The following is a 12,250-nucleotide window of genomic DNA, read 5'->3' as shown; positions in this document are numbered from 1 at the left end:
TGAAGAGTTTGACAGAGCACTTAAAGACCTGAGTCGAAACAAGGCCCCGGGAGTAGACAACATTCCATTAGAACTACTGATGGCCTTGGGAGAGCCAGTCATGACAAAACTCTACCATCTGGTGAGCAAGATGTATGAGACAGGCGAAATACCCACAGACTTCAAGAAGAATATAATAATTCCAATCCCAAAGAAAGCAGGTGTTGACAGATGTGAAAATTACCGAACTATCAGTGTAATAAGTCACAGCTGCAAAATACTAACGTGAATTCTTTACAGACGAATGGAAAAACTGGTAGAAGCGGACCTCGGGGAAGATCAGTTTGGATTCCGTAGAAATGTTGGAACACGTGAGTCAATACTAACCTTACGACTTATCTTAGAAGAAAGATTAAGAAAAGGCAAACGTTTCTAGCATTTGTAGACTTAGAGAAAGCTTTTGACAACGTTAACTGGAATACTCTCTTTCAAGATTTTAAACATGGTTGCAGCAGCAACTGTTAAAATTCTTCACAATAAAGGATGGCAGCCAAAAACAGTTGCAGGATAGAAATTTTTTATTAAAATTCTTGACGAAAGTTTCGGTACATATAAATATACCTTCATCAGAAGTAAAACTTCCTGAACAGAAAGACACATTCATTAGAAAAGCTATATCAACGAAAGTGAGAAACAGAAGCTTAAATAACGGTGAAATTGCTAAAGTAATACAGGCACACAATCTTTAGTACTTACTAAAATTACATCATGCACTGGAGAATAATAAAACAATTATGCCAAAAGGCGTCGTCAGTAATTACTTTATTGTGAATACTCTCTTTCAAATTCTGAAGGTGGCAGGGGGTCAAATACAGGGAGCGAAAGGCTATTTATAATTTGTACAGAAACCAGATGGCAGTTATAAGAGTCGAGGGGCATGAAAGGGAAGCAGTGGTTGGGAAAGGAGTGAGACAGGGTTGTAGCCTCTCTCCGATGTTATTCAATCTGTATATTGAGCAAGCAGTAAAGGAAACAAAAGAAAAGTTCGGAGTAGGTATTAAAATTCATGGAGAAGAAGTAAAAACTTTGAGGTTCGCCGATGACATTGTAATTCTGTCAGAGACAGCAAAGGACTTGGAAGAGCAGTTGAACGGAATGGACAGTGTCTTGAAAGGAGGATATAAGATGAACATCAACAAAAGCAAAACGAGGATAATGGAATGTAGTCAAATTAAATCGGGTGATGCTGAGGGGATTAGATTAGGAAATGAGACACTTATAGTAGTAAAGGAGTTTTGCTATTTAGGGAGTAAAATAACTGATGATGGTCGAAGTAGAGAGGATATAAAATGTAGACTGGCAATGGCAAGGAAATCGTTTCTGAAGAAGAGAAATTTGTTTACATCGAGTATAGATTTAAGTGTCAGGAAATCGTTTCTGAAAGTATTTGTATGGAGTGTAGCCATGTATGGAAGTGAAACATGGACGATAACCAGTTTGGATAAGAAGAGAATAGAAGCTTTCGAAATGTGGTGCTACAGAAGAATGCTGAAGATAAGGTGGATAGATCACGTAACTAATGAGGAGGTATTGAATAGGATTGGGGAGAAGAGAAGTTTGTGGCACAACTTGATTAGAAGAAGGGATCGGTTGGTAGGACATGTTTTGAGGCATCAAGGGATCACAAATTTAGCATTGGAGGGCAGCGTGGAGGGTAAAAATCGTAGAGGATCAATACACTAAGTAGATTCAGAAGGATGTAGGTTGCAGTAGGTACTGGGAGATGAAGAAGCTTGACAGGATAGAGTAGCATGGAGAGCTGCATCAAACCAGTCTCAGGACTGAAGACCACAACAACAAACTGATGCGGCCTCATTTGATGGTAAAGGTATTTCGAACAGCAGGAATAGCCATGTGTGGGATGAGAAAAATCCTCTCACTGTAGTAGAGTCTCTCCATCAAGTATGTTTTGCTGTGAAATCTGGGCTGGCATTGTAGGCGAGTGACCGAGCGGTACTAGGCGCTATAGTCTGGAACCGCGCGACCGCTACGGACGCAGTTTCGAATCCTGCCTCGGGCATGGATGTGTGTGATGTCCTTAGGTTAGTTAGGTTTAAGTAGTTCTAAGTTCTAGGGGACTGATGACCTCAGCAGTTAAGTCCCATAGTGGGTTGGGGTTGGGTTGTTTGGGGGAAGAGACCAAACAGCGAAGTCATCGGTCTCATCAGATCAGGGAAGGACGGGGAAGGAAGTCGGCCGTGCCCTTTCAAAGGAACCATCTCGACATTTGGCTGATGCTTTTTAGGGAAATCACGGAAAACCTAAATCAGGATGGCCGGACGCGGGATTGAACAGTCGTCCTCCCGAATGCGAGTCCAGTGTGCTAACCACTGCGCCACCTCGCTCGGTAAGTCCCATAGTGCTCAGAGCCATTGTAGGCAACAATCTCACTGAGCCATACCTTCTATCTGGTCGTCTGAAGGGCCAGCTGTACTTTAGGTTCGTGCCTAGAGTGCTACCTGAGTTGTTGGAGCACGTACTCTTGGCTGTTTGTGAGAGGGTGTGGATACAACATGACTGTGTTCTGCCCCACTTCAGTGTGGATGTCCGCAACCATCTCAGTGCTGTATTTCCTGGTCGCTGGATTGGAAGTAGAGGTCCTATTCCACGGCCTGGTGTGAATCCCCTTGATTATATCCTATGGGGATATGAAGTCACTTGTGTATAAGACCTCAGTGGATACTGAGATGGAATTAGTTGCCAGAATTGTAACTGCCTGGGATGTGATTTGAAACATACCAGGGATATTTGTCAGGATTCGTCAGATTCTTGTTCGCCTATATTATGCTTGCAGTGAGGCTGATGGCCGTCAGTTTCAGCACATTTTGTAAGATACAGTAAAAATTGGTACGTTCATTGTGTCAGTGATGGTAGTTGCAGTTAACTATAGCTAATGTAAATAGAAAAGTACACAGTAATATGATTTTATTCCTGTTATCTGCGACTCCAGGTTCCCTACCTCAAATTGTTGAGTAGAGCATCCTCTACGTCCTACTAAATTTTTGCACGCTCTTACGGAAACACCCTGTATACCTACAAGCTATTAAATATGATTCGATCTTTGGTTGTTTTTTATAACTATTACTAGTGTTATTGTCTTGCGTCTAAGTTAAACGTTATCTTCATTTTTAGTCGTCATTACTATGTTCTTTTGCAATACGCATACAATACAATTTATCATCAACTGTGTCAATCCTTATAAATGCAAATTATCCTGCTCCACCTATCGTCTTTGTTGGCCACTTCGGTCGGCCAATAGGAGGCTTTGCATAAATCAGTTTGTTTTGTCTTGTCAGGCCTGTGGGTATCCGGCATTTCCCTTTTAGTCTTCGATCTGCGCGCATAAGACCGCTATTGCATTCGCCATGTAGGATCATTCTTTTGTAAGCCATGGTATGGTATTTGTCTCTCATTTTATGATTATTGATCACAAAGACTTATTTGTGAAATTACTGCCAACCGATTGGTTTGTGTGTTTACAGCTACGGAAAAGGTGGCAATTTGTGGAACCGTTGTACATACTGGTCCCACACTGGCAATTTTCCTTCATTATTACCGTCATCCTGCGAGATTACGGTATCTTATTCGTATTTTTAGCGCTGCACAGCGCTTTGATGCTTCTTGTATCTTGACTCTCACTTGTGATCTGCCTTTTACATATGGCACGTTGCCAGTTAGCTATACAAGACAGCGTTCCTGTAGCGTAATTTTTAATTTCATTCGTCTCTAATTTTTAGAGTTTTAAATTTATTTGGACTTAGGCACAACCTTCATGGGTTTTATTCTTGAGTTATTGTCAGTTACGTAGTATTTGCCTACTTCACACGGCATGTTGCCAGTTAATTTTGTAATACAGCATCCCTGCCTTGTAATTTTAAGTTCGTTCCGTTGTTATTTTTATAATTTTAAAATTCGCTTTGATGCAGCTACAAGCATTTTCAGATTTGTGGTCCAAAATTTTTTCATCATTTCTGCAACCTTTCTTGCTGACAGTGATGTTCTTAAACTGGTATTGTCATTGTGTTGGTATTTACGAATTCATGTCACTGCGTGACTACAGCCAATGATGCTTTCCAATGCACATTCACCTATTTTTTACCTTTTTAACGGTATGTATTTTATAAGGATTGACGTTTTTTGTACCACTCTATTGAATGGATTTGTCAAATGTGCACTTTTACCGTTGGAATTGGCTCGTCATTATATACTTTTGTCATTATATATTTTGTTCTTATATCCCAGTTGGCTGTACAAAATTTTCTTAGGCTACTTTTCGTCCACTTGCTTACAGATCTGAAGATGGTTGCAGAAAGCAAACGAAACCTACTATCGTAGTGTAATTGTAATAGGAAAATTCCACTCTAGGCATTAAGATGTTTTACTTTAATTATTTTTCCAGTAAACAACGTAATTAGAATTTAACGTCTTCAGTTATAAAGGTTTTATATGCGTAACGTTAAATATTTAATTCATTTGTATTATAATCAGACGTTGGATGCCGCTTTATTCTTGGGAGTTCGATTCTTTAAAGAACTGGGTTAGGAAGAGGAGAGGAGGGAGAAATGGTTACTAGTAATCATATATCCGACTTGATCTAGATTGACACTGTAAAATCGTTACGTTGTCTAACGTGCGCAAATTGGCCAAATATTAACCCTGTGCTGCACTAAAATAAAGTAAATCTTAATTAATGGATACCAGTAAAAACAGATGCTGGAAACAAAGTTCGTTGTGTTGGTCCACAGGTTTCGCTTCAGTTTTGGTGGTTGGTCCGTTCCGTGAATAGAGATTCTCGGTGTTTATTCGCCGCCGCAACGGCGACCACCTGGAGCCTTCCAGAGCCGGGGCGCGCGTATATTTTCCGGGCCTGCGCCCACTCCCGCCCCAGTACAGCTCTTTGTTGACAAACACGGGACACGCAAACCGCCTATGTCCACAGCTCGCTCCGGTGCCGGGCGCGCTCTCGTTTGCGGCGACTCCAATTGACCGCCGCTTCGGACCATTTGCACACAATCAAATAGTACACAAAACGCCCGCATGACGGTTTCGGAGAGACGGCGCGACTATATTCATTTGCAAGCATTTTCGCGTGCCTGCAGCAAAATACACGCTCACGCAAATTGCCGACAGCCGTCCAGAAATCGTCGAACGGTAGAATCCCCGTATCGCTCAATGGACTCTTTTTTACGCTTCTAGTATCACATCGTATGGCCGCCTCCCTCGCCCCCCCCCCCCCTACTCCCCCGCCTCGCCGCCCACCCATCCGCCTTGCACGCTGGTATATTTGTCGTTTCCAGTCCACATTTCCAGGAACGCTGACGGGAAGGCACCACCAAGGGAAGGGACTACACAGGATGATTTCGTAATGAGGCTACAAACTTTCAGGGATGGTGGAGAAGGGTAAATGTATCAATCTGAGGTAATGGACGCTGGTTCAGGAATGACCGACTTGGAAGTTATAAGCGAAAATCTTTCTGATGCCTCTGACAATGGGACAGATATAGCGGAACCGTTGCTAAGATTTTATAGTAGGCAATCTCGACGAGCACTTTTTATTCGTCAACGGATGTGATTCAAACATGAAAGAACCCTACGTCAGGTTTACTGGTGGTTCGTGAACACCTCGATCAGACATTCAGTGAAAAGTGGATAGACAGAGGATATCCCGTTTTGTGGTCAGGACGCTCACTTTATCTCATCCCATTTGATTTATTCTTGTGAAGCCGTGTGAAAAGTCTTGTGTGTGAGACGCCTGCCGAGACAGAAGATGCTCTTCTAGCAAGAGGCCTTGCCGTCTACGAAATTGTTCAGACGACACTCCATATACTAGAACAGGTTATCGTGTGAAACTTGTGGAGATGAATGGAATTCATTACACGGTGTTTCAAAAAGGACTTAATACCTTTGAAAATTCATATAAATTACTTCAAAGTACCTAAAGAGGTGATTGTAGCGTCAATTTGTAGGGAAATACATCAAGTTTTGTCTTGCGTAGTTCGATAGTGCCGAATCGCACCGTAAGGAGCGCTAGCGGCAGTAACGTTAAAGATGGCTGCCTTCACTGGACCAGAGTGTGCTTGCTGTATGTTTTGGTTTGAAGAATCGAAGTCGGCGACAAGAATTCAGCGTAATTTCCGTACCAAGTACATTAAAGATCCTCATTAGAAGACCCCCCCCATGAACCATGGACCTTGCCGTTGGTGGGGAGGCTTGCGTGCCTCAGCGATACAGGTAGCCGTACCGTAGGTGCAACCACAACGGAGGGGTATCTGTTGAGAGGCCAGACAAACGTGTGGTTCCTGAAGAGGGGCAGCAGCCTTTTCAGTAGTTGCAAGGGCAACAGTCTGGATGATTGACTGATCTGGCCTTGTAACAATAACCAAAACGGCCTTGCTGTGCTGGTACTGCGAACGGCTGAAAGCAAGGGGAAACTACAGCCGTAATTTTTCCCGAGGGCATGCAGCTTTACTGTATGATTACATGATGATGGCGTCCTCTTGGGTAAAATATTCCGGAGGTAAAATAGTCCCCCATTCGGATCTCCGGGCGGGGACTACTCAAGAGGATGTCGTTATCAGGAGAAAGAAAACTGGCGTCCTACGGATCGGAGCGTGGAATGTCAGATCCCTTAATCGGGCAGGTAGGTTAGAAAATTTAAAAAGGGAAATGGATAGGTTGAAGTTAGATATAGTGGGAATTAGTGAAGTTCGGTGGCAGGAGGAACAAGACTTCTGGTCAGGTGACTACAGGGTTATAAACACAAAATCAAATAGGGGTAATGCAGGAGTAGGTTTAATAATGAATAGGAAAATAGGAATGCGGGTAAGCTACTACAAACAGCATAGTGAACGCATTATTGTGGCCAAGATAGATACGAAGCCCACGCCTACTACAGTAGTACAAGTTTATATGCCAACTAGCTCTGCAGATGACGAAGAAATTGAAGAAATGTATGATGAAATAAAAGAAATTATTCAGATTGTGAAGGGAGACGAAAATTTAATAGTTATGGGTGACTGGAATTCGAGTGTAGGAAATGGGAGAGAAGGAAACATAGTAGGTGAATATGGATTGGGGGACAGAAATGAAAGAGGAAGCCGCCTGGTCGAATTTTGCACAGAGCACAACATAATCATAACTAACACTTGGTTTAAGAATCATGAAAGAAGGTTGTATACATGGAAGAACCCTGGAGATACTAAAAGGTATCAGATAGATTATATAATGGTAAGACAGAGATTTAGGAACCAGGTTTTAAATTGTAAGACATTTCCAGGGGCAGATGTGGACTCTGACCACAATCTATTGGTTATGACCTGTAGATTAAAACTGAAGAAACTGCAAAAAGGTGGGAATTTAAGGAGATGGGACCTGGATAAACTAAAAGAACCAGAGGTTGTACAGAGATTCAGGGAGAGCATAAGGGAGCAATTGACAGGAATAGGGGAAATAAATACAGTAGAAGAAGAATGGGTAGCTTTGAGGGATGAAGTAGTGAAGGCAGCAGAGGATCAAGTAGGTAAAAAGACGAGGGCTAGTAGAAATCCTTGGGTAACAGAAGAAATATTGAATTTAATTGATGAAAGGAGAAAATATAAAAATGCAATAAGTGAAACAGGCAAAAAGGAATACAAACGTCTCAAAAATGAGATCGACAGGAAGTGCAAAATGGCTAAGCAGGGATGGCTAGAGGACAAATGTAAGGATGTAGAGGCCTGTCTCACTAGGGGTAAGATAGATACCGCCTACAGGAAAATTAAAGAGACCTTTGGAGATAAGAGAACGACTTGTATGAATATCAAGAGCTCAGATGGAAAACCAGTTCTAAGCAAAGAAGGGAAAGCAGAAAGGTGGAAGGAGTATATAGAGGGTCTATACAAGGGCGATGTACTTGAGGACAATATTATGGAAATGGAAGAGGATGTAGATGAAGATGAAATGGGAGATACGATACTGCGTGAAGAGTTTGACAGAGCACTGAAAGACCTGAGTCGAAACAAGGCCCCCGGAGTAGACAATATTCCATTGGAACTACTGACGGCCGTGGGAGAGCCAGTCCTGACAAAACTCTACCATCTGGTGAGCAAGATGTATGAAACAGGCGCAATACCCTCAGACTTCAAGAAGAATATAATAATTCCAATCCCAAAGAAAGCAGGTGTTGACAGATGTGAAAATTACCGAACTATCAGCTTAATAAGTCACAGCTGCAAAATACTAACACGAATTCTTTACAGACGAATGGACAAACTAGTAGAAGCCAACCTCGGGGAAGATCAGTTTGGATTCCGTAGAAACACTGGAACACGTGAGGCAATACTGACCTTACGACTTATCTTAGAAGAAAGATTAAGGAAAGGCAAACGTACGTTTCTAGCATTTGTAGACTTAGAGAAAGCTTTTGACAATGTTGACTGGAATACTCTCTTTCAAATTCTAAAGGTGGCAGGGGTAAAATACAGGGAGCGAAAGGCTATTTACAATTTGTACAGAAACCAGATGGCAGTTATAAGAGTCGAGGGACATGAAAGGGAAGCAGTGGTTGGGAAGGGAGTAAGACAGGGTTGTAGCCTCTCCCCGATGTTGTTCAATCTGTATATTGAGCAAGCAGTAAAGGAAACAAAAGAAAAATTCGGAGTAGGTATTAAAATTCATGGAGAAGAAATAAAAACTTTGAGGTTCGCCGATGACATTGTAATTCTGTCAGAGACAGCAAAGGACTTGGAAGAGCAGTTGAATGGAATGGACAGTGTCTTGAAAGGAGGATATAAGATGAACATCAACAAAAGCAAAACAAGGATAATGGAATGTAGTCTAATTAAGTCGGGTGATGCTGAGGGAATTAGATTAGGAAATGAAGCACTTAAAGTAGTAAAGGAGTTTTGCTATTTGGGGAGCAAAATAACTGATGATGGTCGAAGTAGAGAGGATATAAAATGTAGGCTGGCAATGGCAAGGAAAGCGTTTCTGAAGAAGAGAAATTTGTTAACATCCAGTATTGATTTAAGTGTCAGGAAGTCATTTCTGAAAGTATTCGTATGGAGTGTAGCCATGTATGGAAGTGAAACATGGACGATAAATAGTTTGGACAAGAAGAGAATAGAAGCTTTCGAAATGTGGTGCTACAGAAGAATGCTGAAGATTAGATGGGTAGATCACATAACTAATGAGGAAGTATTGAATAGGATTGGGGAGAAGAGAAGTTTGTGGCACAACTTGACCAGAAGAAGGGATCGGTTGGTAGGACATGTTCTGAGGCACCAAGGGATCACCAATTTAGTATTGGAGGGCAGCGTGGAGGGTAAAAATCGTAGAGGGAGACCAAGAGATGAATACACTAAGCAGATTCAGAAGGATGTAGGTTGCAGTAGGTACTGGGAGATGAAAAAGCTTGCACAGGATAGAGTAGCATGGAGAGCTGCATCAAACCAGTCTCAGGACTGAAGACCACAACAACAACAACAACATTAGAAGACCTACAATTTATGAGTGTATGAGTGGCACAAATTTTTTGTAGAAACGGTGTGATCGTAAGACATGCGAAATCGTCTGGTCGTCTAAGCACATCTGGCGACGTTCTTCAGCGAGTGAGTCAACGTTTTTACGAAACATTTATGCCACTCATTAATTGTTGGCGTACTAGGAGGATCTTCAGCGTACTTGGTACCGAAGTAACGGTGAGCTGTTGCCACCGACTTCGAGTCTTCAAAGTAAAACACACAGCTAGCACGCTCGGGTCCAGTGAGGGCAAACATCTTTAATGTAACTACCGCTAGCACTCCTTACAGTGCGATTCGGCACTAGCGAACAATGCGAGAGAAATTGATTCTTTAATCACCTTTGTAGGTACTATGAATTAATTTATATGAATTTTCAAAGTTGTAAAGTCCTTTTTGAAACATCCTGTATTACTGTAAGATAGAATTAGGATTTGGCATTTACCTGACATCAAGATAGGTGCGCCGTCACTAATTTATCAATATGTGGGGATACTGTGGAGTATTTAGCGGGAACTCTGTATGTCATGATCAGGATTCCGAAGCTGGTGCCTTTAATTCGAGCGTTGCGCCAGGCTATGGCGAAGTTGAGTAGATTTTCGCTTACAGCTTTCGACTCTGTGGTTTCCAGACTACGGTACCTCACCTGAAATTGATGTATATACCCTATTCCATGATCCCTGAAAGTTTGAAGCATCATCATGGAATCAAACTGTACATACAGGGTTATTCGTAAGTACCAGGTGGTTATAATGTAATTGACAGTGTTCCGAGTGTTGCAATGCGGCCTGTACTCGTACGTCGCAGGACGCTGCCACATTTGTTAGGATATGGCACAAGGTACAAAATGTGTTCAATATCATTTCCCAACTCAGCAACATGCCACATTCATAACACGGTACGGTCGACACTTGCTTGCAGCATTCTCAGCCGCATCTCATCCGCTTTCCACGCCTGCCAAAGAAACGAAGGGCTAAGTCACGGCGTTGTAGTGGGTCTTGGGGCTTCATTTGGTGCACATTCTGAATGTTATAGAGATACTAGAGTAAAATGCACTGAAAAATCTTTTGAACTGTTGACCTGCGCAAGGTAAATTGCTGGGACCCAGCTGGACCACTGGTTGCTGAAACTGAGACATGTTCTGCAAGGTCGGCTATAGCCAGAGCAACCTCATCAACAATTGCCGTGGCAATGGGTCGCCTCCTTCTCCCTGCTGCACCATCTAGTTTATTCAAATTTCCTTAACATGTCGTTGAGCTCATTTACTGAGATGTGGCCTCTTTGCAGCCGTTTCTGTAAGTGATATTCCCTCAATGCAGCGCTGCTGTTGCTGCCGCTCTGATCAAATAACATTTACCTGCATCGCACAGTCTTTTTCTGAATAACCATTGCGTTTCGTGAAGAAAACTTCAATCTTGTTAACTCTTAACTCCAACAGTCACTTCACAATAGAAATCAGGATGCGTCACCAAACGACAAACAGCATGCTGACCTAAAAACAGGAAACATTTCACATGTTGAGTACTTACATCTCGAAATTTTCAACTGGTGGCATGAAGTGGAACTATTATTTTTTTCAGCACAATCGGTGAGTGCACTGATTAATGAACATCCCTACGATATTTCAGCATCCTGAGACGTATAAAGCCCGCACTCCAGCACTGTGAACACTGCCAATTTAACTAAATTATAACCACCCGATAGTTCAAAAGATACTGCATGAAAACTACAACACATAGAGAACTTAGCCACAAAAATGGACATAGCATCGTCCAAGTTATAGTCGTACCTCACGTTACAGACTCTCAGTAAGGATACCGTCTGTGACACTAGAAATGTCTGTAGGTGTGTGCAGTTCACTGATGAACTACTTGAGAGAGCGAGACAGCAGTTGGGTTTAGAAACCTGTTCATTGGGTTGCCTATCTGCAGGCGTTAGCCAATTCAGTGTAACACTACAGAGCGAATGATTTGTGCACATTTTCTCACACGGATGGCCCCCAGTCCAACTACGCTATGGCGCGTACCACCGATCGAAAGTTGGAGTGGTGCTCTACCCAGTATTATAATGTGTTTCACAAGGTAAGGTAACAAGTCCTTCCCGAAATCAAAGAAAAGGAGTTGCACAAAATTACGAAGCCATTGGTGCTTAAGCTCACTGTTCTCTGTGTATGTAACTAATTTTCTTCCATTCTTCTACACAACTAGATTTCAAAGATTTCCTGGGACACTGATCATCCACTGCCCACCGTGCTACCTGGTGGCGTTGCAGAGACGTCAAACTGTAAAGGGAATTGTGTAAGACTAGTGGACACGAGAATAGAGAGTCATTCCAGCGACGATACGCACGGCAAATGGGCAAATCTACTGACGTAAGTGACTGACGGAGAACGGATTTCCTAGTGCCTGGGAACGAACACCTCCACAGCGGAGGAGTTGGTGAGCTGTTCACGTGCTGCTGTCGTGAACATCTATGGAAAGTGGTTGAAGGATGGTAAAAGGACGAGTAGGTGACAAGGTGATGGAGGCGCGGGCTTCCTTACAGGTGGAGAAGGCGGAGACTTATCACCTCTGTAAAGGTGGATAGGAGGCCAACTGCGGCAGATCTAATGGCAGAGTACGATGTTGCTGCAGGTGGTCATAATGTTTTGGACCAGAGTTGTACCCGTACTGTTACTTCTATACTGCCCAAGTCTCGAAGCTGTAAGTAACTAA

This window comes from Schistocerca serialis, chromosome 4, assembly GCF_023864345.2.
Source record: "Schistocerca serialis cubense isolate TAMUIC-IGC-003099 chromosome 4, iqSchSeri2.2, whole genome shotgun sequence".
Taxonomy (NCBI): domain Eukaryota; kingdom Metazoa; phylum Arthropoda; class Insecta; order Orthoptera; family Acrididae; genus Schistocerca; species Schistocerca serialis.
Note: the sequence above shows the minus strand (reverse complement) of the source record.